Source organism: Ascidiella aspersa, chromosome 4 (genome assembly GCF_963924565.1).
Source record: "Ascidiella aspersa chromosome 4, kaAscAspe10.2, whole genome shotgun sequence".
Classification (NCBI taxonomy): Eukaryota; Metazoa; Chordata; class Ascidiacea; order Phlebobranchia; family Ascidiidae; genus Ascidiella; species Ascidiella aspersa.
The window spans coordinates 23,701,777-23,711,431 of record NC_139450.1 but is presented as its reverse complement, the minus strand read 5'-3'; the positions used below and the strand labels follow the sequence as shown (position 1 = coordinate 23,711,431).

Here is a 9,655-nt window from a genome sequence, read left to right as displayed (position 1 = left end):
GACCATAAATGTTGACCAATACTGACTACGACCATACCAGGTTGAATGCACCCGATCTCGTCCGATCTCGGAAGTTAAGCAACGTCGGGATTGGTTGGTACTTGGATGGGTGACCGCCTAGGAATACCAATTGTCATAGGAAAAATGTGATTTTTTAAATTTTAACATTTTCAAAGATTTTAGACCAAAAAATGTTGACCAATACTGTCTAAGACCATTCCAGGTTGAATGCACCCGATCTCGTCCGATCTCGGAAGTTGAGCAACGTCGGGATTAGTGAGTATTTGGATGGGTGACCGCCTAGGAATACCAATTGTCGTAGGCAAAATATGATTTATTTAAGTTTTTACATTTTTTATAGATTAGACCAAAAAATGTTGTGCAATACTGACTACGACCATACCAGGTTGAATGCACCCGATCTCGTCCGATCTCGGAAGTTAAGCAACGTCGGGATTGGTTGGTACTTGGATGGGTGACCGCCTAGGAATACCAATTGTCATAGGCAAAATATGATTTTTAATATATATTTAAATGTTAACATTTTTAAAGATTTTAGACCAAAAAATGTTGACCAATACTGTCTACGACCATACCAGGTTGAATGCACCTGATCTCGTCCGATCTTGGAAGATAAGCAACGTCGGGATTGGTTGGTACTTGGATGGGTGACCGCCTAGGAATACCTATTGTCATAGGAAAAATATGATTTTTAAAATTTATTTAAATTTCAACATTTTCAAAGATTTTAGACCAAAAAATGTTGACCAATACTGGCTACGACCATACCAGGTTGAATGCACCCGATCTCGCCCGATCTCGGAAGTTAAGCAACGTCGGGATTGGTGAGAACTTGGATGGGTGACCGCCTAGGAATACCAATTGTCGTAGGCAAAATATGATTTATTTAAGTTTTTACATTTTCAAATAGATTAGACCATAAATGTTGACCAATACTGACTACGACCATACCAGGTTGAATGCACCCGATCTCGTCCGATCTCGGAAGTTAAGCAACGTCGGGATTGGTTGGTACTTGGATGGGTGACCGCCTAGGAATACCAATTGTCATAGGAAAAATTTGATTTTTTAAATTTTAACATTTTCAAAGATTTTAGACCAAAAAATGTTGACCAATACTGTCTACGACCATTCCATGTTGAATGCACCCGATCTCGTCCGATCTCGGAAGTTAAGCAACGTCGGGATTGGTGAATACTTGGATGGGTGACCGCCTAGGAATACCAATTGTCGTAGGCAAAATATGATTTATTTAAGTTTTTACATTTTTTATAGATTAGACCAAAAAATGTTGTGCAATACTGACTACGACCATACCAGGTTGAATGCACCCGTTCTCGTCCGATCTCGGAAGTTAAGCAACGTCGGGATTGGTTGGTACTTGGATGGGTGACCGCCTAGGAATACCAATTGTCATAGGCAAAATATGATTTTTAATATATATTTAAATGTTAACATTTTTAAAGATTTTAGACCAAAAAATGTTGACCAGTACTGTCTACGACCATACCAGGTTGAATGCACCTGATCTCGTCCGATCTCGGAAGTTGAGCAACGTCGGGATTAGTGAGTACTTGGATGGGTGACCGCCTAGGAATAACAATTGTCGTAGGCAAAATATGATTTATTTAAGTTTTTACATTTTTAAATAGGTTAGACCATAAATGTTGACCAATACTGACTACGACCATACCAGGTTGAATGCACCCGATCTCGTCCGATCTCGGAAGTTAAGCAACGTCGGGATTGGTTGGTACTTGGATGGGTGACCGCCTAGGAATACCAATTGTCATAGGAAAAATGTGATATTTTAAATTTTAACATTTTCAAAGATTTTAGACCAAAAAATGTTGACCAATACTGTCTACGACCATTCCAGGTTGAATGCACCCGATCTCGTCCGATCTCGGAAGTTGAGCAACGTCGGGATTAGTGAGTACTTGGATGGGTGACCGCCTAGGAATACCAATTGTCGTAGGCAAAATATGATTTATTTAAGTTTTTAAATTTTTTATAGATTAGACCAAAAAATGTTGTGCAATACTGACTACGACCATACCAGGTTGAATGCACCCGATCTCGTCCGATCTCGGAAGTTAAGCAACGTCGGGATTGGTTGGTACTTGGATGGGTGACCGCCTAGGAATACCAATTGTCATAGGCAAAATATGATTTTTAATATATATTTAAATGTTAACATTTTTAAAGATTTTAGACCAAAAAATGTTGACCAATACTGTCTACGACCATACCAGGTTGAATGCACCTGATCTCGTCCGATCTTGGAAGATAAGCAACGTCGGGATTGGTTGGTACTTGGATGGGTGACCGCCTAGGAATACCAATTGTCATAGGAAAAATATGATTTTTAAAATTTATTTAAATTTCAACATTTTCAAAGATTTTAGACCAAAAAATGTTGACCAATACTGGCTACGACCATACCAGGTTGAATGCACCCGATCTCGCCCGATCTCGGAAGTTAAGCAACGTCGGGATTGGTTGGTACTTGGATGGGTGACCGCCTAGGAATACCAATTGTCATAGGCAAAATATGATTTTTAATATATATTTAAATGTTAACATTTTTAAAGATTTTAGACCAAAAAATGTTGACCAATACTGTCTACGACCATACCAGGTTGAATGCACCTGATCTCGTCCGATCTTGGAAGATAAGCAACGTCGGGATTGGTTGGTACTTGGATGGGTGACCGCCTAGGAATACCAATTGTCATAGGAAAAATATGATTTTTAAAATTTATTTAAATTTCAACATTTTCAAAGATTTTAGACCAAAAAATGTTGACCAATACTGGCTACGACCATACCAGGTTGAATGCACCCGATCTCGTCCGATCTCGGAAGTTAAGCAACGTCGGGATTGGTGAGTACTTGGATGGGTGACCGCCTAGGAATACCAATTGTCGTAGGCAAAATATGATTTATTTAAGTTTTTACATTTTTAAATAGATTAGACCATAAATGTTGACCAATACTGACTACGACCATACCAGGTTGAATGCACCCGATCTCGTCCGATCTCGGAAGTTAAGCAACGTCGGGATTGGTTGGTACTTGGATGGGTGACCGCCTAGGAATACCAATTGTCATAGGAAAAATTTGATTTTTTAAATTTTAACATTTTCAAAGATTTTAGACCAAAAAATGTTGACCAATACTGTCTACGACCATTCCATGTTGAATGCACCCGATCTCGGAAGTTAAGCAACGTCGGGATTGGTGAGTACTTGGATGGGTGACCGCCTAGGAATACCAATTGTCGTAGGCAAAATATGATTTATTTAAGTTTTTACATTTTTTATAGATTAGACCAAAAAATGTTGTGCAATACTGACTACGACCATACCAGGTTGAATGCACCCGTTCTCGTCCGATCTCGGAAGTTAAGCAACGTCGGGATTGGTTGGTACTTGGATGTGTGACCGCCTAGGAATACCAATTGTCATAGGCAAAATATGATTTTTAATATATATTTAAATGTTAACATTTTTAAAGATTTTAGACCAAAAAATGTTGACCAGTACTGTCTACGACCATACCAGGTTGAATGCACCTGATCTCGTCCGATCTTGGAAGATAAGCAACGTCGGGATTGGTTGGTACTTGGATGGGTGACCGCCTAGGAATACCAATTGTCGTAGGCAAAATATGATTTATTTAAGTTTTTACATTTTTTATAGATTAGACCAAAAAATGTTGTGCAATACTGACTACGACCATACCAGGTTGAATGCACCCGTTCTCGTCCGATCTCGGAAGTTAAGCAACGTCGGGATTGGTTAGTACTTGGATGGGTGACCGCCTAGGAATACCAATTGTCGTAGGCAAAATATGATTTATTTAAGTTTTTACATTTTTAAATAGATTAGACCATAAATGTTGACCAATACTGTCTACGACCATACCAGGTTGAATGCACACGATCTCGTCCGATCTCGGAAGTTAAGCAACGTCGGGATTGGTGAGTACTTGGATGGGTGACCGCCTAGGAATACCAATTGCAGTAGGCAAAATATGATTTATTTAAGTTTTTACATTTTTAAATAGATTAGACCATAAATGTTGACCAATACTGACTACGACCATACCAGGTTGAATGCACCAGATCTCGACCGATCTCGGAAGTTAAGCAACGTCGGGATTGGTTGGTACTTGGATGGATGACCGCCTAGGAATACCAATTGTCATAGGAAAAATGTGATTTTTTAAATTTTAACATTTTCAAAGATTTTAGACCAAAAAATGTTGACCAATACTGTCTACGACCATTCCAGGTTGAATGCACCCGATCTCGTCCGATCTTGGAAGTTAAGCAACGTCGGGATTGGTGAGTACTTGGATGGGTGACCGCCTAGGAATACCAATTGTCGTAGGCAAAATATGATTTATTTAAGTTTTTACATTTTTTATAGATTAGACAAAAAATGTTGTTCAATACTGACTACGACCATACCAGGTTGAATGCACCCGATCTCGTCCGATCTCGGAAGTTAAGCAACGTCGGGATTGGTTGGTACTTGGATGGGTGACCGCCTAGGAATACCAATTGTCATAGGCAAAATATGATTTTTAATATATATTTAAATGTTAACATTTTTAAAGATTTTAGACCAAAAAATGTTGACCAATACTGTCTACGACCATACCAGGTTGAATGCACCTGATCTCGTCCGATCTTGGAAGATAAGCAACGTCGGGATTGGTTGGTACTTGGATGGGTGACCGCCTAGGAATAACAATTGTCGTAGGCAAAATATGATTTATTTAAGTTTTTACATTTTTAAATAGATTAGACCATAAATGTTGACCAATACTGACTACGACCATACCAGGTTGAATGCACCCGATCTCGTCCGATCTCGGAAGTTAAGCAACGTCGGGATTGGTTGGTACTTGGATGGGTGACCGCCTAGGAATACCAATTGTCATAGGAAAAATGTGATTTTTTAAATTTTAACATTTTCAAAGATTTTAGACCAAAAAATGTTGACCAATACTGTCTACGACCATTCCAGGTTGAATGCACCCGATCTCGACCGATCTCGGAAGTTAAGCAACATCGGGATTGGTTGGTACTTGGATGGGTGACCGCCTAGGAATACCAATTGTCATAGGAAAAATGTGATTTTTTAAATTTTAACATTTTCAAAGATTTTAGACCAAAAAATGTTGACCAATACTGTCTACGACCATTCCAGGTTGAATGCACCCGATCTCGTCCGATCTTGGAAGTTAAGCAACGTGGGATTGGTGAGTACTTGGATGGGTGACCGCCTAGGAATACCAATTGTCGTAGGCAAAATATGATTTATTTAAGTTTTTACATTTTTTATAGATTAGACAAAAAATGTTGTGCAATACTGACTACGACCATACCAGGTTGAATGCACCCGATCTCGTCCGATCTCGGAAGTTAAGCAACGTCGGGATTGGTTGGTACTTGGATGGGTGACCGCCTAGGAATACCAATTGTCATAGGCAAAATATGATTTATAATATATATTTAAATGTTAACATTTTTAAAGATTTTAGACCAAAAAATGTTGACCAATACTGTCTACGACCATACCAGGTTGAATGCACCTGATCTCGTCCGATCTTGAAAGATAAGCAACGTCGGGATTGGTTGGTACTTGGGTGGGTGACCGCCTAGGAATACCAATTGTCATAGGAAAAATATGATTTTTAAAATTTATTTAAATTTCAACATTTTCAAAGATTTTAGACCAAAAAATGTTGACCAATACTGGCTACGACCATACCAGGTTGAATGCACCCGATCTCGCCCGATCTCGGAAGTTAAGCAACGTCGGGATTGGTGAGTACTTGGATGGGTGACCGCCTAGGAATACCAATTGTCGTAGGCAAAATATGATTTATTTAAGTTTTTACATTTTTAAATAGATTAGACCATAAATGTTGACCAATACTGACTACGACCATACCAGGTTGAATGCACCCGATCTCGTCCGATCTTGGAAGATAAGCAACGTCGGGATTGGTTGGTACTTGGATGGGTGACCGCCTAGGAATAACAATTGTCGTAGGCAAAATATGATTTATTTAAGTTTTTACATTTTTAAATAGATTAGACCTAAATGTTGACCAATACTGACTACGACCATACCAGGTTGAATGCACCCGATCTCGTCCGATCTCGGAAGTTAAGCAACGTCGGGATTGGTTGGTACTTGGATGGGTGACCGCCTAGGAATACCAATTGTCATAGGAAAAATGTGATTTTTTAAATTTTAACATTTTCAAAGATTTTAGACCAAAAAATGTTGACCAATACTGTCTACGACCATTCCAGGTTGAATGCACCCGTTCTCGTCCGATCTTGGAAGATAAGCAACGTCGGGATTGGTTGGTACTTGGATGGGTGACCGCCTAGGAATAACAATTGTCGTAGGCAAAATATGATTGATTTAAGTTTTTACATTTTTAAATAGATTAGACCTAAATGTTGACCAATACTGACTACGACCATACCAGGTTGAATGCACCCGTTCTCGTCCGATCTCGGAAGTTAAGCAACGTCGGGATTGGTTGGTACTTGGATGGGTGACCGCCTAGGAATACCAATTGTCATAGGCAAAATATGATTTTTAATATATATTTAAATGTTAACATTTTTAAAGATTTTAGACCAAAAAATGTTGACCAGTACTGTCTACGACCATACCAGGTTGAATGCACCTGATCTCGTCCGATCTTGGAAGATAAGCAACGTCGGGATTGGTTGGTACTTGGATGGGTGACCGCCTAGGAATACAAATTGTCATAGGAAAAATATGATTTTTAAAATTTATTTAAACTTCAACATTTTCAAAGATTTTAGACCAAAAAATGTTGACCTATACTGTCTACCACCATACCAGGTTGAATGCACACGATCTCGTCCGATCTCGGAAGTTAAGCAACGTCGGGATTGGTGAGTACTTGGATGGGTGACCGCCTAGGAATACCAATTGCAGTAGGCAAAATATGATTTATTTAAGTTTTTACATTTTTAAATAGATTAGACCATAAATGTTGACCAATACTGACTACGACCATACCAGGTTGAATGCACCAGATCTCGACCGATCTCGGAAGTTAAGCAACGTCGGGATTGGTTGGTACTTGGATGGGTGACCGCCTAGGAATACCAATTGTCATAGGAAAAATGTGATTTTTTAAATTTTAACATTTTCAAAGATTTTAGACCAAAAAATGTTGACCAATACTGTCTACGACCATTCCAGGTTGAATGCACCCGATCTCGTCCGATCTTGGAAGTTAAGCAACGTCGGGATTGGTGAGTACTTGGATGGGTGACCGCCTAGGAATACCAATTGTCGTAGGCAAAATATGATTTATTTAAGTTTTTACATTTTTTATAGATTAGACAAAAAATGTTGTGCAATACTGACTACGACCATACCAGGTTGAATGCACCCGATCTCGTCCGATCTCGGAAGTTAAGCAACGTCGGGATTGGTTGGTACTTGGATGGGTGACCGCCTAGGAATACCAATTGTCATAGGCAAAATATGATTTTTAATATATATTTAAATGTTAACATTTTTAAAGATTTTAGACCAAAAAATGTTGACCAATACTGTCTACGACCATACCAGGTTGAATGCACCTGATCTCGTCCGATCTTGGAAGATAAGCAACGTCGGGATTGGTTGGTACTTGGATGGGTGACCGCCTAGGAATAACAATTGTCGTAGGCAAAATATGATTTATTTAAGTTTTTACATTTTTAAATAGATTAGACCTAAATGTTGACCAATACTGACTACGACCATACCAGGTTGAATGCACCCGATCTCGTCCGATCTCGGAAGTTAAGCAACGTCGGGATTGGTTGGTACTTGGATGGGTGACCGCCTAGGAATACCAATTGTCATAGGAAAAATGTGATTTTTTAAATTTTAACATTTTCAAAGATTTTAGACCAAAAAATGTTGACCAATATTGTCTACGACCATTCCAGGTTGAATGCACCCGATCTCGTCCGATCTCGGAAGTTGAGCAACGTCGGGATTAGTGAGTACTTGGATGGGTGACCGCCTAGGAATAACAATTGTCGTAGGCAAAATATGATTTATTTAAGTTTTTAAATTTTTTATAGATTATACCAAAAAATGTTGTGCAATACTGACTACGACCATACCAGGTTGAATGCACCCGATCTCGTCCGATCTCGGAAGTTAAGCAACGTCGGGATTGGTTGGTACTTGGATGGGTGACCGCCTAGGAATACCAATTGTCATAGGCAAAATATGATTTTTAATATATATTTAAATGTTAACATTTTTAAAGATTTTAGACCAAAAAATGTTGACCAATACTGTCTACGACCATACCAGGTTGAATGCACCTGATCACGTCCGATCTTGGAAGATAAGCAACGTCGGGATTGGTTGGTACTTGGATGGGTGACCGCCTAGGAATACCAATTGTCATAGGAAAAATATGATTTTTAAAATTTATTTAAATTTCAACATTTTCAAAGATTTTAGACCAAAAAATGTTGACCAATACTGGCTACGACCATACCAGGTTGAATGCACCCGATCTCGCCCGATCTCGGAAGTTAAGCAACGTCGGGATTGGTGAGTACTTGGATGGGTGACCGCCTAGGAATACCAATTGTCGTAGGCAAAATATGATTTATTTAAGTTTTTACATTTTTAAATAGATTAGACCATAAATGTTGACCAATACTGACTACGACCATACCAGGTTGAATGCACCCGATCTCGTCCGATCTCGGAAGTTAAGCAACGTCGGGATTGGTTGGTACTTGGATGGGTGGCCGCCTAGGAATACCAATTGTCATAGGAAAAATTTGATTTTTTAAATTTTAACATTTTCAAAGATTTTAGACCAAAAAATGTTGACCAATACTGTCTACGACCATTCCATGTTGAATGCACCCAATCTCGTCCGATCTCGGAAGTTAAGCAACGTCGGGATTGGTGAGTACTTGGATGGGTGACCGCCTAGGAATACCAATTGTCGTAGGCAAAATATGATTTATTTAAGTTTTTACATTTTTTATAGATTAGACCAAAAAATGTTGTGCAATACTGACTACGACCATACCAGGTTGAATGCACCCGTTCTCGTCCGATCTCGGAAGTTAAGCAACGTCGGGATTGGTTGGTACTTGGATGGGTGACCGCCTAGGAATACCAATTGTCATAGGCAAAATATGATTTTTAATATATATTTAAATGTTAACATTTTTAAAGATTTTAGACCAAAAAATGTTGACCAGTACTGTCTACGACCATACCAGGTTGAATGCACCTGATCTCGTCCGATCTTGGAAGATAAGCAACGTCGGGATTGGTTGGTACTTGGATGGGTGACCGCCTAGGAATACCAATTGTCATAGGAAAAATATGATTTTTAAAATTTATTTAAACTTCAACATTTTCAAAGATTTTAGACCAAAAAATGTTGACCTATACTGTCTACCATCATACCAGGTTGAATGCACACGATCTCGTCCGATCTCGGAAGTTAAGCAACGTCGGGATTGGTGAGTACTTGGATGGGTGACCGCCTAGGAATACCAATTGTAGTAGGCAAAATATGATTTATTTAA

General features: G+C 39.0%; 3 non-coding genes and 49 pseudogenes across 3 annotated transcripts; all 52 read left to right on the top strand.

Moving 5' to 3' along the window:
- The first annotated feature begins 23 nt into the window (after positions 1-23).
- LOC146150388 (5S ribosomal RNA) lies at positions 24-142 on the top strand (annotated as a pseudogene).
- A 64-nt stretch (positions 143-206) lies between these two features.
- Positions 207-325, top strand: LOC146150387 (5S ribosomal RNA; annotated as a pseudogene).
- Positions 326-389: 64 nt separating this feature from the next.
- LOC146150386 (5S ribosomal RNA) lies at positions 390-508 on the top strand (annotated as a pseudogene).
- Positions 509-582: 74 nt separating this feature from the next.
- On the top strand, positions 583-701 carry LOC146150385 (5S ribosomal RNA; annotated as a pseudogene).
- A 74-nt stretch (positions 702-775) lies between these two features.
- On the top strand, positions 776-894 carry LOC146150384 (5S ribosomal RNA; annotated as a pseudogene).
- A 64-nt stretch (positions 895-958) lies between these two features.
- On the top strand, positions 959-1,077 carry LOC146150383 (5S ribosomal RNA; annotated as a pseudogene).
- Positions 1,078-1,141: 64 nt separating this feature from the next.
- Positions 1,142-1,260, top strand: LOC146150382 (5S ribosomal RNA). The gene has a single exon (XR_014498111.1). It is a non-coding gene; the product is annotated as a 5S ribosomal RNA (ribosomal RNA).
- A 64-nt stretch (positions 1,261-1,324) lies between these two features.
- On the top strand, positions 1,325-1,443 carry LOC146150381 (5S ribosomal RNA; annotated as a pseudogene).
- A 74-nt stretch (positions 1,444-1,517) lies between these two features.
- Positions 1,518-1,636, top strand: LOC146150380 (5S ribosomal RNA; annotated as a pseudogene).
- Positions 1,637-1,700: 64 nt separating this feature from the next.
- Positions 1,701-1,819, top strand: LOC146150379 (5S ribosomal RNA; annotated as a pseudogene).
- A 64-nt stretch (positions 1,820-1,883) lies between these two features.
- On the top strand, positions 1,884-2,002 carry LOC146150378 (5S ribosomal RNA; annotated as a pseudogene).
- A 64-nt stretch (positions 2,003-2,066) lies between these two features.
- On the top strand, positions 2,067-2,185 carry LOC146150377 (5S ribosomal RNA; annotated as a pseudogene).
- Positions 2,186-2,259: 74 nt separating this feature from the next.
- On the top strand, positions 2,260-2,378 carry LOC146150376 (5S ribosomal RNA; annotated as a pseudogene).
- A 74-nt stretch (positions 2,379-2,452) lies between these two features.
- LOC146150375 (5S ribosomal RNA) lies at positions 2,453-2,571 on the top strand (annotated as a pseudogene).
- Positions 2,572-2,645: 74 nt separating this feature from the next.
- On the top strand, positions 2,646-2,764 carry LOC146150374 (5S ribosomal RNA; annotated as a pseudogene).
- Positions 2,765-2,838: 74 nt separating this feature from the next.
- Positions 2,839-2,957, top strand: LOC146150373 (5S ribosomal RNA). The gene has a single exon (XR_014497111.1). It is a non-coding gene; the product is annotated as a 5S ribosomal RNA (ribosomal RNA).
- Positions 2,958-3,021: 64 nt separating this feature from the next.
- On the top strand, positions 3,022-3,140 carry LOC146150372 (5S ribosomal RNA; annotated as a pseudogene).
- Positions 3,141-3,204: 64 nt separating this feature from the next.
- LOC146150371 (5S ribosomal RNA) lies at positions 3,205-3,313 on the top strand (annotated as a pseudogene).
- A 64-nt stretch (positions 3,314-3,377) lies between these two features.
- Positions 3,378-3,496, top strand: LOC146150370 (5S ribosomal RNA; annotated as a pseudogene).
- A 74-nt stretch (positions 3,497-3,570) lies between these two features.
- On the top strand, positions 3,571-3,689 carry LOC146150369 (5S ribosomal RNA; annotated as a pseudogene).
- Positions 3,690-3,753: 64 nt separating this feature from the next.
- LOC146150368 (5S ribosomal RNA) lies at positions 3,754-3,872 on the top strand. Its single transcript, XR_014497986.1, has one exon. It is a non-coding gene; the product is annotated as a 5S ribosomal RNA (ribosomal RNA).
- A 64-nt stretch (positions 3,873-3,936) lies between these two features.
- Positions 3,937-4,055, top strand: LOC146150367 (5S ribosomal RNA; annotated as a pseudogene).
- A 64-nt stretch (positions 4,056-4,119) lies between these two features.
- Positions 4,120-4,238, top strand: LOC146150366 (5S ribosomal RNA; annotated as a pseudogene).
- A 64-nt stretch (positions 4,239-4,302) lies between these two features.
- Positions 4,303-4,421, top strand: LOC146150365 (5S ribosomal RNA; annotated as a pseudogene).
- A 63-nt stretch (positions 4,422-4,484) lies between these two features.
- LOC146150364 (5S ribosomal RNA) lies at positions 4,485-4,603 on the top strand (annotated as a pseudogene).
- Positions 4,604-4,677: 74 nt separating this feature from the next.
- On the top strand, positions 4,678-4,796 carry LOC146150363 (5S ribosomal RNA; annotated as a pseudogene).
- Positions 4,797-4,860: 64 nt separating this feature from the next.
- On the top strand, positions 4,861-4,979 carry LOC146150362 (5S ribosomal RNA; annotated as a pseudogene).
- A 64-nt stretch (positions 4,980-5,043) lies between these two features.
- LOC146150361 (5S ribosomal RNA) lies at positions 5,044-5,162 on the top strand (annotated as a pseudogene).
- A 64-nt stretch (positions 5,163-5,226) lies between these two features.
- Positions 5,227-5,344, top strand: LOC146150360 (5S ribosomal RNA; annotated as a pseudogene).
- A 63-nt stretch (positions 5,345-5,407) lies between these two features.
- Positions 5,408-5,526, top strand: LOC146150359 (5S ribosomal RNA; annotated as a pseudogene).
- Positions 5,527-5,600: 74 nt separating this feature from the next.
- On the top strand, positions 5,601-5,719 carry LOC146150358 (5S ribosomal RNA; annotated as a pseudogene).
- Positions 5,720-5,793: 74 nt separating this feature from the next.
- On the top strand, positions 5,794-5,912 carry LOC146150357 (5S ribosomal RNA; annotated as a pseudogene).
- A 64-nt stretch (positions 5,913-5,976) lies between these two features.
- On the top strand, positions 5,977-6,095 carry LOC146150356 (5S ribosomal RNA; annotated as a pseudogene).
- Positions 6,096-6,158: 63 nt separating this feature from the next.
- On the top strand, positions 6,159-6,277 carry LOC146150355 (5S ribosomal RNA; annotated as a pseudogene).
- Positions 6,278-6,341: 64 nt separating this feature from the next.
- On the top strand, positions 6,342-6,460 carry LOC146150354 (5S ribosomal RNA; annotated as a pseudogene).
- Positions 6,461-6,523: 63 nt separating this feature from the next.
- LOC146150353 (5S ribosomal RNA) lies at positions 6,524-6,642 on the top strand (annotated as a pseudogene).
- Positions 6,643-6,716: 74 nt separating this feature from the next.
- Positions 6,717-6,835, top strand: LOC146150352 (5S ribosomal RNA; annotated as a pseudogene).
- A 74-nt stretch (positions 6,836-6,909) lies between these two features.
- LOC146150351 (5S ribosomal RNA) lies at positions 6,910-7,028 on the top strand (annotated as a pseudogene).
- A 64-nt stretch (positions 7,029-7,092) lies between these two features.
- On the top strand, positions 7,093-7,211 carry LOC146150350 (5S ribosomal RNA; annotated as a pseudogene).
- Positions 7,212-7,275: 64 nt separating this feature from the next.
- On the top strand, positions 7,276-7,394 carry LOC146150349 (5S ribosomal RNA; annotated as a pseudogene).
- Positions 7,395-7,457: 63 nt separating this feature from the next.
- On the top strand, positions 7,458-7,576 carry LOC146150348 (5S ribosomal RNA; annotated as a pseudogene).
- Positions 7,577-7,650: 74 nt separating this feature from the next.
- LOC146150347 (5S ribosomal RNA) lies at positions 7,651-7,769 on the top strand (annotated as a pseudogene).
- A 63-nt stretch (positions 7,770-7,832) lies between these two features.
- On the top strand, positions 7,833-7,951 carry LOC146150346 (5S ribosomal RNA; annotated as a pseudogene).
- Positions 7,952-8,015: 64 nt separating this feature from the next.
- On the top strand, positions 8,016-8,134 carry LOC146150345 (5S ribosomal RNA; annotated as a pseudogene).
- A 64-nt stretch (positions 8,135-8,198) lies between these two features.
- On the top strand, positions 8,199-8,317 carry LOC146150344 (5S ribosomal RNA; annotated as a pseudogene).
- Positions 8,318-8,391: 74 nt separating this feature from the next.
- LOC146150343 (5S ribosomal RNA) lies at positions 8,392-8,510 on the top strand (annotated as a pseudogene).
- Positions 8,511-8,584: 74 nt separating this feature from the next.
- LOC146150342 (5S ribosomal RNA) lies at positions 8,585-8,703 on the top strand (annotated as a pseudogene).
- Positions 8,704-8,767: 64 nt separating this feature from the next.
- On the top strand, positions 8,768-8,886 carry LOC146150341 (5S ribosomal RNA; annotated as a pseudogene).
- A 64-nt stretch (positions 8,887-8,950) lies between these two features.
- Positions 8,951-9,069, top strand: LOC146150340 (5S ribosomal RNA; annotated as a pseudogene).
- Positions 9,070-9,133: 64 nt separating this feature from the next.
- Positions 9,134-9,252, top strand: LOC146150339 (5S ribosomal RNA; annotated as a pseudogene).
- Positions 9,253-9,326: 74 nt separating this feature from the next.
- LOC146150338 (5S ribosomal RNA) lies at positions 9,327-9,445 on the top strand (annotated as a pseudogene).
- A 74-nt stretch (positions 9,446-9,519) lies between these two features.
- Positions 9,520-9,638, top strand: LOC146150337 (5S ribosomal RNA; annotated as a pseudogene).
- The last annotated feature ends 17 nt before the right edge of the window (positions 9,639-9,655 follow it).